This window comes from Triturus cristatus, chromosome 1_2, assembly GCF_964204655.1.
Source record: "Triturus cristatus chromosome 1_2, aTriCri1.1, whole genome shotgun sequence".
In the NCBI taxonomy this organism is placed as follows: Eukaryota; Metazoa; Chordata; class Amphibia; order Caudata; family Salamandridae; genus Triturus; species Triturus cristatus.
Window position 1 is genome coordinate 1,002,704,905 of NC_140580.1, and position 16,327 is coordinate 1,002,721,231.

Here is a 16,327-nt window from a genome sequence, read left to right on the forward strand (position 1 = left end):
CCCACCAAATTTTCAACAGAGCCGCCGACACCATCGCACCCATGCTCTGCCACACCATCAACCACTCCCTGGCAACCGACTCGTTCCCTGACGACTGGAAACATGCAGAGATCAACCCCCTCCTGAAGAAACCCTCGGCAGACCCCACCGACCTCAAAAACGACAGACCCATCTCCCTGCTCCCGTTTCCAGCGAAAGTCATCGAGAAAGCCATCAACAGCCAATTTGCCACATTCATCAAAGAGCACAACATCCTCGACTCCTCCCAATCAGTCTTCAGATAAGGCCACAGTACGGAAACCGCCCTCCTCGCTGCAACAGACGACATCCGTACCTTGCCTGGACAAAGGAGAAACAGCAGCCCTCATCCTCCTCGACCTCTCAGCGGCGTTCGACAGTCTCTCACTGCACCCTAATACACAGACTCCACGACGCAGGGATCAAAGACAAGGCCCTCGACTGGATCCACTCCTTCCTCTCCGGCAGAACACAGCAGGTCAGACTCCCCCCCCCCCCCCCCCCCCCACCCCCCCTTTCCTCTTAGACCCTACACCTACGGAGTCCCCCAGGGGTCCTCCCTCAGCCGTACGCTCTTCAATGTCTACATGGCTCCGCTCGCCCCCATCGGCAGAACCTACGGAATCAACATTGTGTCATACGCAGACGACACCCAACTCGTCCTCTCCCTAGCCAACGAACCCAACACCACCAGACACAACTTTAGAGAAGACATGAAAGCTGTCACCAAATGGATGAAAAACAGCTGCCTACAACTAAACACCAACAAAACGGAAGTACTCATCATGGGCCCAAACCCCGACACCATGTGGCCCCCGCCCTCGGAAGCCCGCTCAGCCCCACAGACCACGCACGCAACCTGGGAATCATCCTTGACTCAGAGCTCAAATTGACCGCCAGATCAACTCCGTCTCGTGCTCCTGCTTCCACACCCTCTGCCTCATACATAAGACCTTCAAATGGATCCCCCTTGAACACAGAAAGTCCGTCACTCACGCCCTGGTCACCAGAAGGCTCGACTACGGCAACGCACTCTATGCCGGAATAAACAAAAACCTCACCCGCAAGCTACAGTACATCCAAAACGCCACCACAAGACTGATCATCAACCTGCCAAGACACTGCCACATCTCCAAGCACCTGCGCACTCACCACTGGCTCCCCATCAAAGCTAGTGTCACCTTCAAGATGCTAACCCACGCTCACAAGGCCCTCCACGACACCGGACCAGCATACCTAAACAGCCGACTCAAATTCCACCCACCCCAATGGTCCCTACGATCAGCCCAGCTCTCCTACGCTGTGGTCCCCCGCACCAGAAAGACCAGATCGGGAGGCCGCTCTTTCTCCTTTGGCACAGCCAGAGCCTGGAACGTCCTTCCGCTCCACCTCAGAAAGACAACATCGCTCCCCATCTTCGCAAGAAAGCTCAAAACCTGGCTCTTCGACAGCCCCCCTCCTTGATGGACTGGAACCTGTGACCCCCCCCCCCCCCCCCCCCGAGCTCCTTGAGACCCTTACGGGTGAGTAGTCGCGCTTAACAAACACCCGATTGATTGATAGTTGTATGAGATTGTGTTGGCATATGCTACGTATGTTATGGCATATGTATGGTTGGTTCAGCTGTTTGCCTTGGAGGCACAGAAAAAATGAGTGGATACTGATGTCAGCATGCCGACGAGGTCTTCTTAGGCTCTCACTAGGTCAGGCGGAGTCACGTGTGTAGCCATGGTGTTGTGACGTCCTTGTCGGCGTGGGAGAGGTAGAGAGAAAAGTTTCCATGGAATGCTGCGCCCGGGGGTTATTCAAAAGTTGAGGAATCCACAGGTAGGTTCTGTATCCACCAGTAAAAGCGTTAGCGAAGGTAATTAACTTGTTCTTCCGTTCCCATCACATATTCTAGGCTGTCATCAGCTTGAGTAATCTCTTAGATTGAAATTCAGCCCACATTAGGAGTGAGATTGCCTGTACAAACACACACAAAGTACGGCAACTGAGCACAAAGGATCATCCAAGGTCCCTCAACAAGACAGAATCAAACCCCAAACTTGTTACCATGAGGATTAGATAATGCTGAATGTTACATAGCAATACTGTTTGTTCAAATATATGGCAGTAGTATATGAAGAGTAACTTAGCTACAGCAAGTCAGGACATTTTATATGTGGCATAATACATGTAATGAGTGGAATTCTTGTGTGAGACAAAGGCATGATGAAGGAATGGTCAGCTCTAGCATAATAAACTTCCTGCAGAAAGGAAGGTAAGTGCATGAAAGTGGCCACTAGCAGGAGTAATGGGGTTGAATCAGAAAATGAATTTAAAAGCATTTTGGAAAAATGGGAGTAATCAATGTGAGGAAAGGAATGCAAGATACTGAGAATACCATAATGAAATACCATATTGCATCAGGCAAGGAAACAGGCAAAATGAATAGGCTCGGTAATCATATTCCCAACTTCATTTAATTTTCAGTGGTAGCGTTCTGCCGTTCTTAGCAGGCGAACAAAGCAAACACAAGGAGATGTTGGACGGAGCGCAGAAACTTTTCAGACACTCACCCCGTCACAGAGCTGAGTTGAATCCAACATCGTTCTTTTGCTCACTTTGCCACCCCACCATACACAAATCAGTTTAGGCCCTGTTCCTCAGGAGAACATTCCAGCCTGAACTGCCAAGCCAGGTCTTCCCTGGACCGGAAACATGCATCCTGGGACCGGTTTAGGGGGTAACACCCCTCATCAGCTAGACTATCTTGAATCATGGGTTGAGTCTTAGCAGACAGCAGGTACTCCAAGACATTAAATACCTGCACTTAGTATTAACATTTGAAATGAATGCTCTTCTTCACCTACTAAACCAAAATTAAAGGTGTGGTTTTAACCCTCTTTGTCTCTCCTTGTCAAGAAGGTTTCTGCGCTTTCTGCTTTGCTTCCCTCACTCTTCAGCAGTGAGCTTTTAAATTACTGAGTTAGTCTCAATATTGGTTGTTTAAACTACAGGATTTCTAAATAAGAGCACGTTTATTTACAGAACACTACAAGGCAGTTGATTTTTTGATGTTTTGGCATGGGAAGTTGGAGGGAGTTGGCATACTTGACATGGGAGTTTATAGTCTTTCCTCACTTATACTGATTCCTCTTCTGGGGATGTGTGCAAGGCTCCAACTAATCTAACCATGCCATTCTTTTAGGCATGGGTAGATTAAGTGTTGCACGAGGAATCACATAGTGTTGCACTGATACATGGAGCCCCAGTTCAAAAGTCAGCATCCCTGTCCATAAATCCACATCCTATGCCTGCCACTCTAACCCCTCTCTGCATTTCCCATCAGAAAGCATGGAGTATTTGTGAGAGGGGAGGGAGCCATGGGAGTCACATTTCAGTCAGACATTTGAAGTGGAGACAGGGTAATGCAGTCAAATTATTTTTGAGACTGCAGAACAGCGCAGTGAAGGGTGGCAGTTCACTACTGGTGTGGTGCTTCGAAGATCGCCTGAACTCACATTTAGCAAGGTTCATGCACTGCTCAAACAATTGGGCTTTTGTAAATTCAGTGCTTAGTTTACTGTGGGTAATGTGTTAAATCTGTCATCTTAATGTGTTAAGAATAACTTGCCACTGAGGCTGATTCTTCAGGCTGTTCATTACTCTAGTGATGCAGCTGCACACAGAATGTTAGCGCTCTTGACTTGCAGCGAGGTACTTGTCTTTCTGTCTGTGTTAAAAAGCCTTGTAATGTGTCCATAAATAATTCCTGAGGCAAGCTTGTAGTCCTGAATCAAACTGTGTTAGCAGTGTGTAGTAATTGTATAGCTCTTCAATCCTTGGTGGCGCAGCACCCAAGAAAATGTGCTGCGTTGCTAAACACTTATAAGATCCAAAATGCTAGAGCAATTGGCTATGCCAATGCTTGTTCTTAAGTGGAGTAACCAATTGGAATTCACAAGCTTTTAAACAAGTTGAGAGATGCATGTCAGCAGTGAAAAGAGGTTCTATAAATAACAGGTGCACCAGTGAAGCACAGTTGTAACCAGCTAAAGAAGCACAGTGGAAGAGCCAGGGGCTTATTGTGGCATATGAACATCTACATGTGAAGGGCTCAACATGTCCCAGCTGACTTCAAAATAGCATGGTGAACCTTATTTGGCTGTGGTCTCTACATCTCCCTCTTCCCTGCCCACCGCCCAACCCCACACTCCACTGTTGCTCATGACATTCCACATATCCAAAGTAATATATGTCAACAGAAGTGCATCCAGTGCTTTTGGTAGATGAGGAATGACTTTCCTAAAGGGTTGAAGTTTTTCATTATGGATGGTAGTCTGAATGTTTGTGGAGAGGTGTTCTCAGTAGAATGAATAGTGACTGTGTGACTGTCGTATCTGGGCCCTCAACATGAATAATATTGCAATCTCGACTTTGGTGGAGACATGAGTTTTGTGCTCATATTGAAATTACAAGGGATGCAGGAAAACGATTGCTTCGGGCTTTTCTCCATTCTCATGAAAATCAGCAGAAATGTTTGCAGAGAGAAGGGCTCAGAATAGGATAAACACCTGCAGAAATAGGTGTGCAGAGGTTGATTTCAACAGTAAATCCCCCTACTACTGCAGTAATTCTGCACTTCAGAATAGAATTTCTGTATCAACTTTTCCAGTATCGTGCATTATTACGTGGCATTTGTAAAGCACAAACTTGGTGAATGCTTTGACCTGTTAGCATGAGTTGCTCTGTTTAGGGGCCAATGGTCAGGGTATTGTGCTTGTGCATATGTCCGGAATTCCATCTTTGTAACCTTGTTTCTCTTTGACTTTGTTCTCCTTGTAATAACTTTTGGCTCCGCTGCTGTGCTGTTTATATTTGCGCTCTTTTTTACCAGCACCTGTTTTCTGTGTCTTCTAGTACCACCGTCAATGCATATGCCTTCAAGGTAGCTTGCACTTTTCTTGTTTCTCTGTGTTTCCTTTATTTCTGTTTCTCATGTTGTTCTGTTTTCCTGACTTTTTTAGGTCTCACCTATCAGAGACTGTGCGAGCTGTCTTTGTGGAAAAAAAATATTGTGAACTTACCAAGAACTTTAAGTGGATTTTTAGCCCAACCCTTGCTTGCCATCTGTTGGCTTCTTTGTCACTCTCATTTGCTTGTTTGGTATTTATTGGTTGTCCTTGTCCATCTTGTATTTGTCTCACACCTGGAGTGAAGCCTCTTTGCCCTTACATCTTTCGGCTGACTTGTATCCTTCAACTCTCCCTTCTAGGGAGCAACTTTTTTAATTTACGCCACCCCCGTTGCTGCCTTCCTTCATTGCTTTTCTCCCACCACCAAAACCCCTGGGCTCCAATGCTACACAGGGGTGCTTTTCCCTCTTAAACACTCTTCAGTGTTGCTATCTTGCTTGTGTGGTGCATGTCCCTTCCCTTTCTTTTGAATGAAACACCCCACTCACTTTCCCCTGCAGTTTTTTTTTAAATACTTATTTTGTAAGGGCCCTTGAGAATTGGCTATTGCTCACTTAAGTTTCTTTTTCTTTTATTGTTGGCAGTGCTGAATATATCATCTGTTTAATTTATGGGATTATTACTGCTTTCTTGGCTTTAGAGAAAATTGTGGCAACGTTCTGTAATATTAATGCCAAAGGGGAGTCCACACAACCAGCGTGTCTCCCCGGTCCATCAGTCAAGCTTCATTTTGGACTGTAGGTCTGTTGTAGGTTCACATGCTGTGCCTGTCTTTTGGATTTAAAAGTAAAACCTCTTGTTATAAAACCTTTGTTCTGGCATGGAACGTATAAGATTTGTGACGTCATCACCCAAAACATACAATGCACACAACAGACTCTACCTATTTTTATTTCATTGGGCTCAGAGGAAACCCATGCTGTTGGTGATGGACTGGAAACAAATATGCAGATTCCACATCCATGAAGACAATGTGTTCGAGGAATGTGTGCAGTAGATACACATGCTTTGTATACTCCTGCCATCTAGTGTTGTGTCCAGATGTTTGCAAGTTGTTTTTCTTCGAAGAAGTCTTTCCTAGTCACAAGGTAAGATGACTCCTCCTTTCGGTGACAATGCGCATGGGCATCACCCCCATTGTTAGGTTGTTCTTTTCCGCCATCGGGTTCGGACTGGTATTGCTGCGCTCCAGTTCAAAACCGTTCTACAGGTTCCCCTCGGTGCGCAGTCCTCTCTCCCCTTGACTGTATTGTTTTGTACGTGTTTCCCCACTCACCACACATCATTTATGTCAACGGAATCTACTTTTCGATCGGAAAGCTTTGTGGCCGGCCTTCGGGCCTAGCCGCATCGGTCCAGCTCTCCGTCGAGAGGACGGACACCGTTCTAATTCTGTCCCCAGTGCCATTTAAAGTATCCGCGCACTAACTCACACCAGGTGTGTAACTTGTGCTTGTCTCCGGAGCACAAAGAAGACAGCGACGCTTGCAGATTGCTGCGGTCAAAGAAAACCCGAAGCGATCGTCAGGCTTGATTTCAAGAGATGCAGTGTCGAAGCATTGAAGACACACCGGATATCTTCGGTGAAGCGTCCGGTCAAGAAGATATTGGGGTATCGGAGGCAGAGGAGGAAGAGGCCTTCTCGATGTCGGATTTGGAGCTCGAGATAGACCTCAACGTCGAAGAAGTGCCGCAGAAACAGGGTGACGTGAGTACAGAGACCCCTTGCCCGATCAACCCACTTTCAAAAAACCTAAGGCTTCTGCACCACCTCTGCCTTCTGGCCAAGGTCAGCACCGAGGCGACATTTCCGACACCCCACCTTCCGGCTCGGCTTTGAAACAGCTAGTCAAGCCTTCCGGCTCTGTTTCGAGTTGACACAAGCCCCCTTCGGAACCGAAGCCCTCCGGTTCAAAGTTGAAATGCAGCTCGGAGCCAATATCCTCAGCGCCGTAAATTAAACTGCCTTTGGAGCCGAAATCTTCCTCAGCCAGTCCATATCAGCACCAAGAACGCCGGCACCAAAACCGAAAGATGTCCCTTCGGGTCTAAATTTAGACATTGTTCCACTTAAAATGGATCCCAAAAGAAGAGACTTTATACTAACCCAGAAACTGGTCATAGTCATACCAAGCTGCCTCAGAAACAAAAGCTTCCTTATGAGGACAGTCATTACAAGTTCCCTTTAAAAAAGAAGACTATTGGTGCCAGCCCCTTTCATCTACCACCAGCATCCCCTCAACCACCCTCTTCTTCGACTTTAAATCCTTTGCACATCAAACCTCAGGATTCTCCACAGTCTCATCCATGACGGGGAAGATAATGATGAGGGACGCACGCATTTCATCACAACATGGAGCTATAGAGGGTATGTGCCAAGCCGCCCTCCTCTCAACATTCATCAAACCAAAAAAGGCTTGGCACCAAGAGGGTTCACAATTTTACTTAGGAACTACACAACTAATGGGAATAATTATTGTAGTCCTAGCCCTCTTTAATTTCAGAAAAAAACAGTATAGCAACCCTCCACTACCGCAATACACGGGCTTCTTTCTTTGATGGGGACAGTAAAAAACTTTTCTTTCTTGATCTTTCCTTTTCTTTTCACTGGACACTAGTTTCCTGACTCTTGTGAGTGGGCAACCGATGATGATAAAACGTGGGCATACTGGCGAGAACCGGCTGGTAGCCTCCCTGGTGTTGCGTACGTGAGGTGCCCTCTCACTCTCACTTTCATTTTTCTGAGGTTTCTTTACCTGTTTATTGTGGAGGAGTGATTGGTAGTGGAGGGTTGCTATACTGTTTTTTTCTGAAATTAAAGAGGGCTAGGACTACATTAATTTGGATGCAATACTAGAAACTGAGGGGAAATAATTATTCCCATTAGTTGTGTAGTTCCTAAGTAAAATTGTGAATCCTCTTGGTGCCAAGCCTTTTTTGGTTTGATGGACGCACGCATTTACCAGTTGATCCATGGAGTGATTGTACAATTGACCCTCCGTTAGACAATGATCCAGACCTTTAACCTGCCAAGCCATCTCCACCTGATAACAATGTATCTTATCAAGAACATGTTGCCAGGGCTGCAGAATACCAAGTGGTGGCACTACACAAGCAATCCTTAATAGAGGATTTTTTGTTTGAGACATTAGGATCCACACACAGGTCTACACAAACACTCGGTATGCTATGATGAGACACGCTGACAAAATTTCTAAAGATCCTGTGTGTGCACGCATCTCGACTCCTAGAGTTAACAAAAAATATAAAGCCTCCCCAAAAGATCCAGTATTTATTAAGGGCCAGTTGCCAGTAGACTCACTGGTAGTGTCCAGTGCTCGCAAGCGGGCTAATTCCCAAACATCAGGGGACTCTGCTCCCCCATACAAAGAATCCAAGCTAATAGATGCTTCTGGCAAACACATATTTGCTCAAGCTGCCAATCACTGGTGCATAGCAAACACGCAAGGCCTTTTGGCTAGATATGACAGGGCACTCTGGGATGAAATTGAGCAATTGCTCCAATATGTCTCAGATGAGCATAAAGCAAAAGTGCAAGATTTGGTAAATGAAGGAAAGTTCATTTCCAATTCTTCAATAAGATGTGCTCTAGATGATGCTGATACCACAGCTAGGGAGGTCAACACTAGCATCTTACTCAGGAGACATGCTTGGTTTGGGATTTCCGGGTTTAAGCCCAAAGTCCAACAATTTATTTTAAATACACCATTTGACAAACACATCTGTTTGGTCCCGAGGTCCATCAGGCGCTTGAGAAAATGAAAAAGGACACTGAAGTGGCTAAGTCCATGGGAGCGCTCCAGTCTCCTCTCAACAGAGGCTCCTTTTGTCGCTCCTTTTACCAAGTAGGGTCCAAAACCACACCCTCAGACCAGTATACCTCCTCTTACAAAGGTATTACCCAGTCCTCTTCCTCAAAAGGATATTTTTAGAGGAGGATATAGAGGAAACCACTCTAAAAGGCAGGGGTTAGGGGCACCACACACCGTAACTTCCATTCCCCTAATAAGTAGTGTCTTCCCCACTCCTCCCTTCGATTATACCACACTGTCTGGGGAAAACTTCAACAGTTTCTCCCTTTTTGGCAATTTATAACGACCGACAAATAGGTGATCAGAATTATCCAACATAGCTATCGCCTGGAGCTTACCACCAATCCTCCAAACATTCCGCCTCGCTCTCACAAATTGTCTCCAGACCACTTGCAGTTGCTCGAACAGGAAGTGCAATCTCTCTTATTAAAAGGAGCCATAGCACTCATTGTGCCACCGACTAAGTAGCCCTTCAAAACATGTCTCAGGCTACCATTGCAGCCTGTATGCAGTTTTTAACTGCCAATTCAACTTAGCAAAATAACCCTTTTGCCAAGCCTACACCTTCCCTTTTGATACATACAAGTCACCCATAAGGTAGGTCCTAAACAGCCCTTTGGGTAGGGTGCATTGTATTTGAAAAGGTGGACATGTACTTTTAGTTTTACATGACCTGGTAGTAAAAAACTCTTTCATTTGTCTTTCACTATTGCATGCTCTACCTCTCCCGCAGGATATCATTGGGTTACCTTATTGCATTTTATAAGTGATAACTTTTGTTTGGGTAGAAAAGTCATTTTTGATCCCTAGTGAACTGTAATTTGAAAACCCTAATAGTAAAGGTGTATATTAAGTCACATTTTTGAAAATGCCACTTTTAGAAAGTTGGTATTTTCTTGTCCTAACCATTTGGTACCTGTGTCACATGCCTGGGTGTAGTTGGCCTTTTTGTATTCATCTCAGCCTAGGGCTGCTAGTATTGGCAGGATGAGCCATCGTGCCAGGATGGGAGGGGCAGAGATGTTCCCTGTCCAGCTTACATTTCAGTGGGGCTGCCTCAGCACCCTCTAGAGATTTTTCCCAATTAAAAGGCTGGAACCAGGTATAAATATTTAACCCGCAGAACAACTCTTCAGTTCACTCCTAGAGCTGTGAAGGACCCCTAGAACGACTGTCTTTTACCTCAGAAGTGCTGCAACCAGAGGACTGCCCTTCTGCTTGAGGCCTGCTTTACTGCGGATTCCAGGACTACCAGAGTAACTCCAAGTGCTAGTTGTCTGGCCTCCTGTTCTGAGCTGGAGGGACACAAAAGGCTCCAACAACTTGAACTCTGCTCATGGACCCTGCCTGATATCAGTCCTACCCTCCTAGTAGTGCCCGCCCTGTCCTAGACCCTTGGAAGTAGTGCTAAAGGTGGCCAAACGGCCAAAATGCAAAACTTGTAACTTAGAAGATTTCCCACTAAATTGACCTGATTATCGACAGGAGACCGGAGCAGACCTGCTCGCGGATCTGCCTAAAGTGCATCTCTGGTCAGCCTGACTTCGCATTAGCTCCTCAATGTTCTTCTCTGTACGATCAAATCCTGTTCAACAGCTTCTCTTCGGGAGGGTTTCTGGTCTCGTGGAGCCCTTGTCATCTACATCCTGCAGCTTTGTCCAGCTGAACATTCTTGATTTCCAAAAAAGTAACAAAGTCCAAACATAGAAATCTTCACTGCAGCTTTGTCTAGCAGCTCCTCATTGATGACACCTCCTCCTTGGACATCGCCAGCTGCCTTGCCCTGCTGAACTTTGCCTTCTTGGACACTTTTCTTCAAAAATTCTTTTAAGTCCGAAGGAAGTCAAGACCGGGCCCATTCCATTCCTTCTATCTGAACCACGCTCAGCGAATCACGTCTCATGCAACTAGATGTCCACGTTTAGAGCTTTTGATCTTTTAGCTGCTAGATTGCTCTAAAAATGTAAAGATTCATAACTCAGTTTTTACTGATTGTTCTGATGTCAAATAATTTATTACATTTTATTCTGTTCTAAATTGATGTGGCATTTTTTCAGCACAGGGTAAGTAGTGACTGTTTGTGGTTCACCCTCACAGGTATTGTGGTTGTTGCTTGAAAAGGGCTCACACTCCCCCTTGACAAAAAAACCAAACCATTTCTAACAAAAGTATATTTACTTCTAGAAGCTTTCAGTCATCTCTCTTCATCCATTGGCCTATTTTGTGTCATTTACATTTTTCTGCTGCCCACTTGTTGCATGTTGCAGTGAGTCAGCACACTTCAAACATTGACCAGCTTCACTGTGTGACTGCATTCTGCTCTATCACTCTATTATTTTACATATTGAACCGGCAGCGCTCATAATGTTTAAAAAATAAATAACATGACTGAATAAGCACTGACGAACAAGTTACTTACCTTCGGTAACGCATTATCTGGTAGAGACTCTATCTAGCTGCAGATTCCTTACCTTTGAAGTTCCCAGGCGTCGGGCTGGATCCGAAAACTTTTGCTGAGCAATACCCCTTGCACGCCACATCGGGTGGCTCCATTCAGCTCCGCGTGATGTCGTTGGCGTCGGTAGCATCGGTTATGACATCGCAGTGCCTACATATGCACCACCCTGGCGCGAGGACGTTGGTATGTTTTTTCCGAACACAATAAAAACTAGGGCCCTGAAAGGGGAGAAAACCTAGACCTACAACATCAGTCTGCAAAGCGGGGATGCATGGGTGGGGCTGTAAGGAATCTCTAAATAGTCTCTACCAGATAATGCGTTATCGAAGGTAAGTAACTTGTTCATCTGAAAGAGACTTCTAGCTGCAGATTCCTTACCTTTGAATCAGATAGCCGAGCTATGCCATCCCAGCGGTGGGTTGTGGACTTATGAGCTAGACTGAAAAGTCTTGCAGGACTGAGCAGTGAAAGTGCCTCTCCCTGCGCACTTGACCATCAAGGCAATAATGTTTTGCGAACGTGTGTGATGATACCCACGTCGCTGCCTGACAGATGTCTTGAACTGGGACACCCCGTGCCAAGGCCGTAGTCACAGCCTTTCCCCTGGTGGAATGGGCCCTTAGTCCCTCAGTGGGCTTCTTCTTCGCCAAGGCATAACAGATTTTAAAGCAGAAAACAACCCAGCAAGAGATTGTTATTTTCTGCACTGCCTCTCCCTTCTTTGCTCCCACATACCACACAAAGAGTTGGTCATCCACCTGGAACTCTTTTGTGAGGGCAAGGTAGAACGACAATGCTCTTTTCGGGTCCAGTTGGTGGAGACGCTCCTCCTCCTTAGAGGGTTGTGAGGGAGCAAAGAAGGTGGACAAAGTAATGGACTGACCCGGATGGAATGGGGTCTCAACCTTTGGTAAAAATGATGCCCTGGTGCAAAGCACCACCTTGTCCAGAAAGGACAAGATAAGGAGGCGAGCTGGATAACGCCTGCAATTTACTCACCCTCCGGGACAATGTAATCGCTACTAAGAAAGCTACTAAGAAGGCTGTTTTGATGGTGAACAGCCGGAAGAGACAATTGTGCAAAGGCTCAAAAGTAGCGCACATCAGTTAAGTGAGGACCAAATTAAGGTCTGATCGTGGCATAACAAAGGGTGTAGGTGGAAATAAATGAACCAACCCTTTCAGAAATGTATTAACGATAGGAGATTTAAAGAGAGAAGGCTGTTCTGGCAGCCGCAAAAAAAGCATACAGAGAAGAAAGGTAACTCTTGAGAGATCCCAAAGCAAAGCCCTGCTGGGCAAGGGATAGAATGAACAAAAGGACAGTAGAAAGAGGAGCAGAAAGAGGGTCAATAGACCTTTCTGTACAGTATAATACAAATTTCCGCCAACGGCAGGCATATACTGACTTAGTGGAGGGCCGCCTGGCCGCCAGAATAACATTTCAGACTTTGGGGGGGGAAGGTCAAAAGCCATCAACTGCTGCTGCTCAATCTCCATGCATGGAGGCGCAGAGTTGAGAGATTTGGCTGTAGAACCCTCCCCTGCTGCTGCGACAGAAGATCCTCCCGAAGGGGCAGCCTGATCGAAGGATCGACACTCATGCTCAGAAGCTCTGGATACCAGACTCTCCTTGCCCAGTCCGACGCCACAAGGATGACTTGGGCCCAGTATTGTTCCTTATCTTCTTAAAACCCTGGGCAGGAGTGGTATGGACGGAAAGGCGTACAACAGGCCTGAGCTCCACTCGCGACAGACGCCTCGCCGAGCGATAGCCGCCTTGGAAACTCCAGCGCGCAGTACAGCTGCCATTGCGCGTTCTCTTCGGAGGCGAACACGCCTAACCAAGGTTCTCCCCACTGTTGAAAGACACGTTGTGCCTTGCTGTTCCAGCCATGCCCAGAGACGCAGGCCCTCTCGACAAAGGGTCGACGACCCCACCCTGCCTTGTTTGTTGCAGTACCACATGGCGGTGGTGTTGTCCATAAACACCTGCACAGACTTCCCCTTGAAAGAGGGAAGGAATGCTTTCAATGCCAACCGAATCGCTCGGAGCACCAACCAGTTCATATGGAGCCCCGTCTCTGCCGGAAACCAGCGACCCCGGATTTCCACCTCTCCCATGTGGCCGCCCCATCCCAGAAGAGACGCATCTGTCACATTTGTGAAATCTGGTTGGGGAAGGGAGATAGGTCTGCCGTTGATCCAATCGCAGTTCGTTAACCACCACTGCAAATCCTTCACAGTTCCTTCCGAGATCTGAACCACATCGATGAGATTTCCCCGGTGATGTGCCCATTGGAACTTCAAGTCCCACAGCAGAGCCCGCATACGCCAACTGGCATGTCTTACCAACATAATGCAGGAGGCCATTAGACCCAGCAGCCTCGGAGTCAACCTCATTGAAATCCTGGATAGAGGCTGAAACATCGGAATCATAACCTGAATATCCTGGCCTCGCTGCTCGAGGGGATAAGCCCAAAACTTCAATGTGTCCAGCACAGCTTCGATGAAAGGGAGCGTCTGAGAAGAAGTCAGGTGTGACTTTGGCACATTTATTGAGAACCCCAGCGAATGCAGGAGGTCTGCCGAAGTCTGAAGGTGGAAGATGACTGCCTGGGGCGAGGACGCCTTCAACAGCCAGTCGTCTAGCGAGGGAAAGACTGAAACCCCTAACTTGCGCAGAAGGTGCAACCTCTGCCATCACCTTGGTGAACACCCGAGGGGCACTGGTAAGACCGAATGGGAGCACGGTAAACTGAAAGTGCTCGTGGCCTACCTTGAACCGCAGGTAACTCCTGTGACCCAGCAGGATGGGAATGTGAAAATATGCATCCTGCAGGGTCAACGCCACCATCCAGTCTCCTTGGTCTAGGTCAGACAAGACCTGAGCCAATGTGAGCATTTTGAATTTCTCCTTTTTGAGGAAGAGATTGACGGTCCGAAGATCTAAAACCCCTTCCGTTGCCTCAAAAGGGGCAAAAGGAAGACTGGCTATGAGGAGTGGAGGAGAGGCCCAAGGATCTGCCCGTAGCTCGAGAGTCCTTGAACCTGACCAGGCCGAATCTGCCTTTTCCCCATAAGGCGGGTTCCATCAAAGGGCATGTCCATCAAATTGACCTGAACATCCCCCGAGAAGCCAGTTGTACGAAGCCAGGCGTGGCCCCTCAAGGCCACCGTCTTTGGAATAGACCTGCCAAGCGAATCGTTGTATGCAAACCACACCGTATGGCGAAGTTTGCTGCATCTCTCCCGTTCTTGACAGCTTGAGAGAGCACAGCCCGGGCCTCCTCCGGGACCAGTGGCAGCACTTACGCAACCGTCTCCCACAGAGAGTGGGAGAAACAGCCCAATAAGCATGCGGTATTCACCGACCGCAATGTCAGACTGGAGGAACAAAACATCTTCCCAAATGAGTCCAGTCTCTTGGATTCCCTATCCGAAGGAGCAGAAGGGAATGCGCCCTGGGATGTGGAGGCCTGCACAACCAAACTTTCTGGGGTGGTGTGTTGGTTGAGGAACTTTGGGTCGCCGAGAACTGGGCGAAGGCAGCGTGCAATCGTCCTTTTCGCAGGAGCTCCTGTGCTAGGCTTAGACCATGTTCCTAGAAGGACGTCTGTAAGTGCCTCATTAAAGGGCAATAGGGGTTCAGAGCTAGAAGCCCCAGGTTGAAGCACTTCGGTCAGGAGATTTGTCCTGACCTCCACTGAGGGCAACTCCAGTCAAAGGACCTCACCTGCCCTCCTAACCACCATGGCACAGGACGCCCCCTCCTCCGTAGCCACTGTAGGAGGAGAAAGCAATGTCTGGGGTTGTATCCAGACCACTGGCTTCCCCAAGTTTCTCATACCAGTCTATAGTATCTTCAGAGACCTCCTGGTTCTCTAAAGGGTCCCAGACTCCTCCCATTCTTCTCCTGAGTCCAGCACGTCCTCAAAGTGCTCAGGCAACAACATAGAACCCCAGAGTTCTGTCGGAATCGATGCCATTCCGGCTCCGTGTCGTCTGGGATGAGGATGGGGCTTGCGCCACCGACGGGAAACTGTGACGTCGCAGTAACCAACTTCGGGTTCGTCGCCGGGGGAAGTCGTGTTGGTGCAACCGGCGTCTACCCAGATCCCGGATGGGATTCCTGAGGCCCCACCGACGCCGTGACTGAAGCCGACGGCGTCGAACCCGATGGGGCCCCATCCAACCCCGCTGGGCCTGAGGGCTCACCAACAAGGTTGTTCCACTCAAACACACGGCACATGGCCTCGTAAAAATCTTTCATTTCAGCGGGAGTCGCTCCGGCTCCCGGAAAGGGAGGGAGGCGCGAAGTCGACTCAGGCTCTGCAGAACCGTGCCTAGAACGTCGGTGCTCCTTACCTTTCTCGATGAAGTACACCAGTTGAGGTGAAGACAAAGTTCTCTTAGACTTCTTCTTCTTGTGCCTCTTCCCCGAGTGACCAGACGACCTCGAATGGGAGGAAGAGGACTTAGGGCTCTGTGAGAGGTCCTGCGACCTCCTCTTCTTCGAACGGGATCGTGACCTCCTCGGGGTCTCGCTTAACCGTGTCGACTGCCGAGCCGCGAAAAACTTCATCGCTCGCTCCCTCCAGGTCTTTGGAGCAATCATAAGACAGTCTGAACACAACTTCGAATCGTGGTCGTGTTCAAGATACCACAGACATACACGGTGGGGATCGTTCACCGACCTCATGCAGGACCAAGTCCCGCATGGTTTAAAACCTGTCTTCCTACCAGACATCCCTTGCACACGAAGTCGCTACTCAAAAAATGTCGACAAAAGTCGAGAAAAGACTGCCTAAAAACGGCAGAGAGGTAGTTCTTCCCAGATTGCCACTTAACTGGCACGGAAAGAAAAGAACTGACGTCCGCACACCTAGGTGGCGCATATGTAGGCACCGCGACGTCGTAACCGACACTACCGGCGTCACGCGGAGCCAAATGGAGCCACCCGACATTGCGCGCATGGGGTATTGCCCAGCAAATGGTACCAGATCCATCCTGACGCCTGGGAAATTCAAAGGTAAGGAATCTGCAGCTAAAAGTCT

General features: G+C 47.9%; 1 protein-coding gene across 2 annotated transcripts in view; it reads left to right on the plus strand.

The window, feature by feature from the left end:
• The window catches only part of NELFB (negative elongation factor complex member B), a 229,629-nt gene that overhangs the window by 210,116 nt on the left and 3,186 nt on the right, over positions 1–16,327 (plus strand). The window lies entirely within an intron of this gene.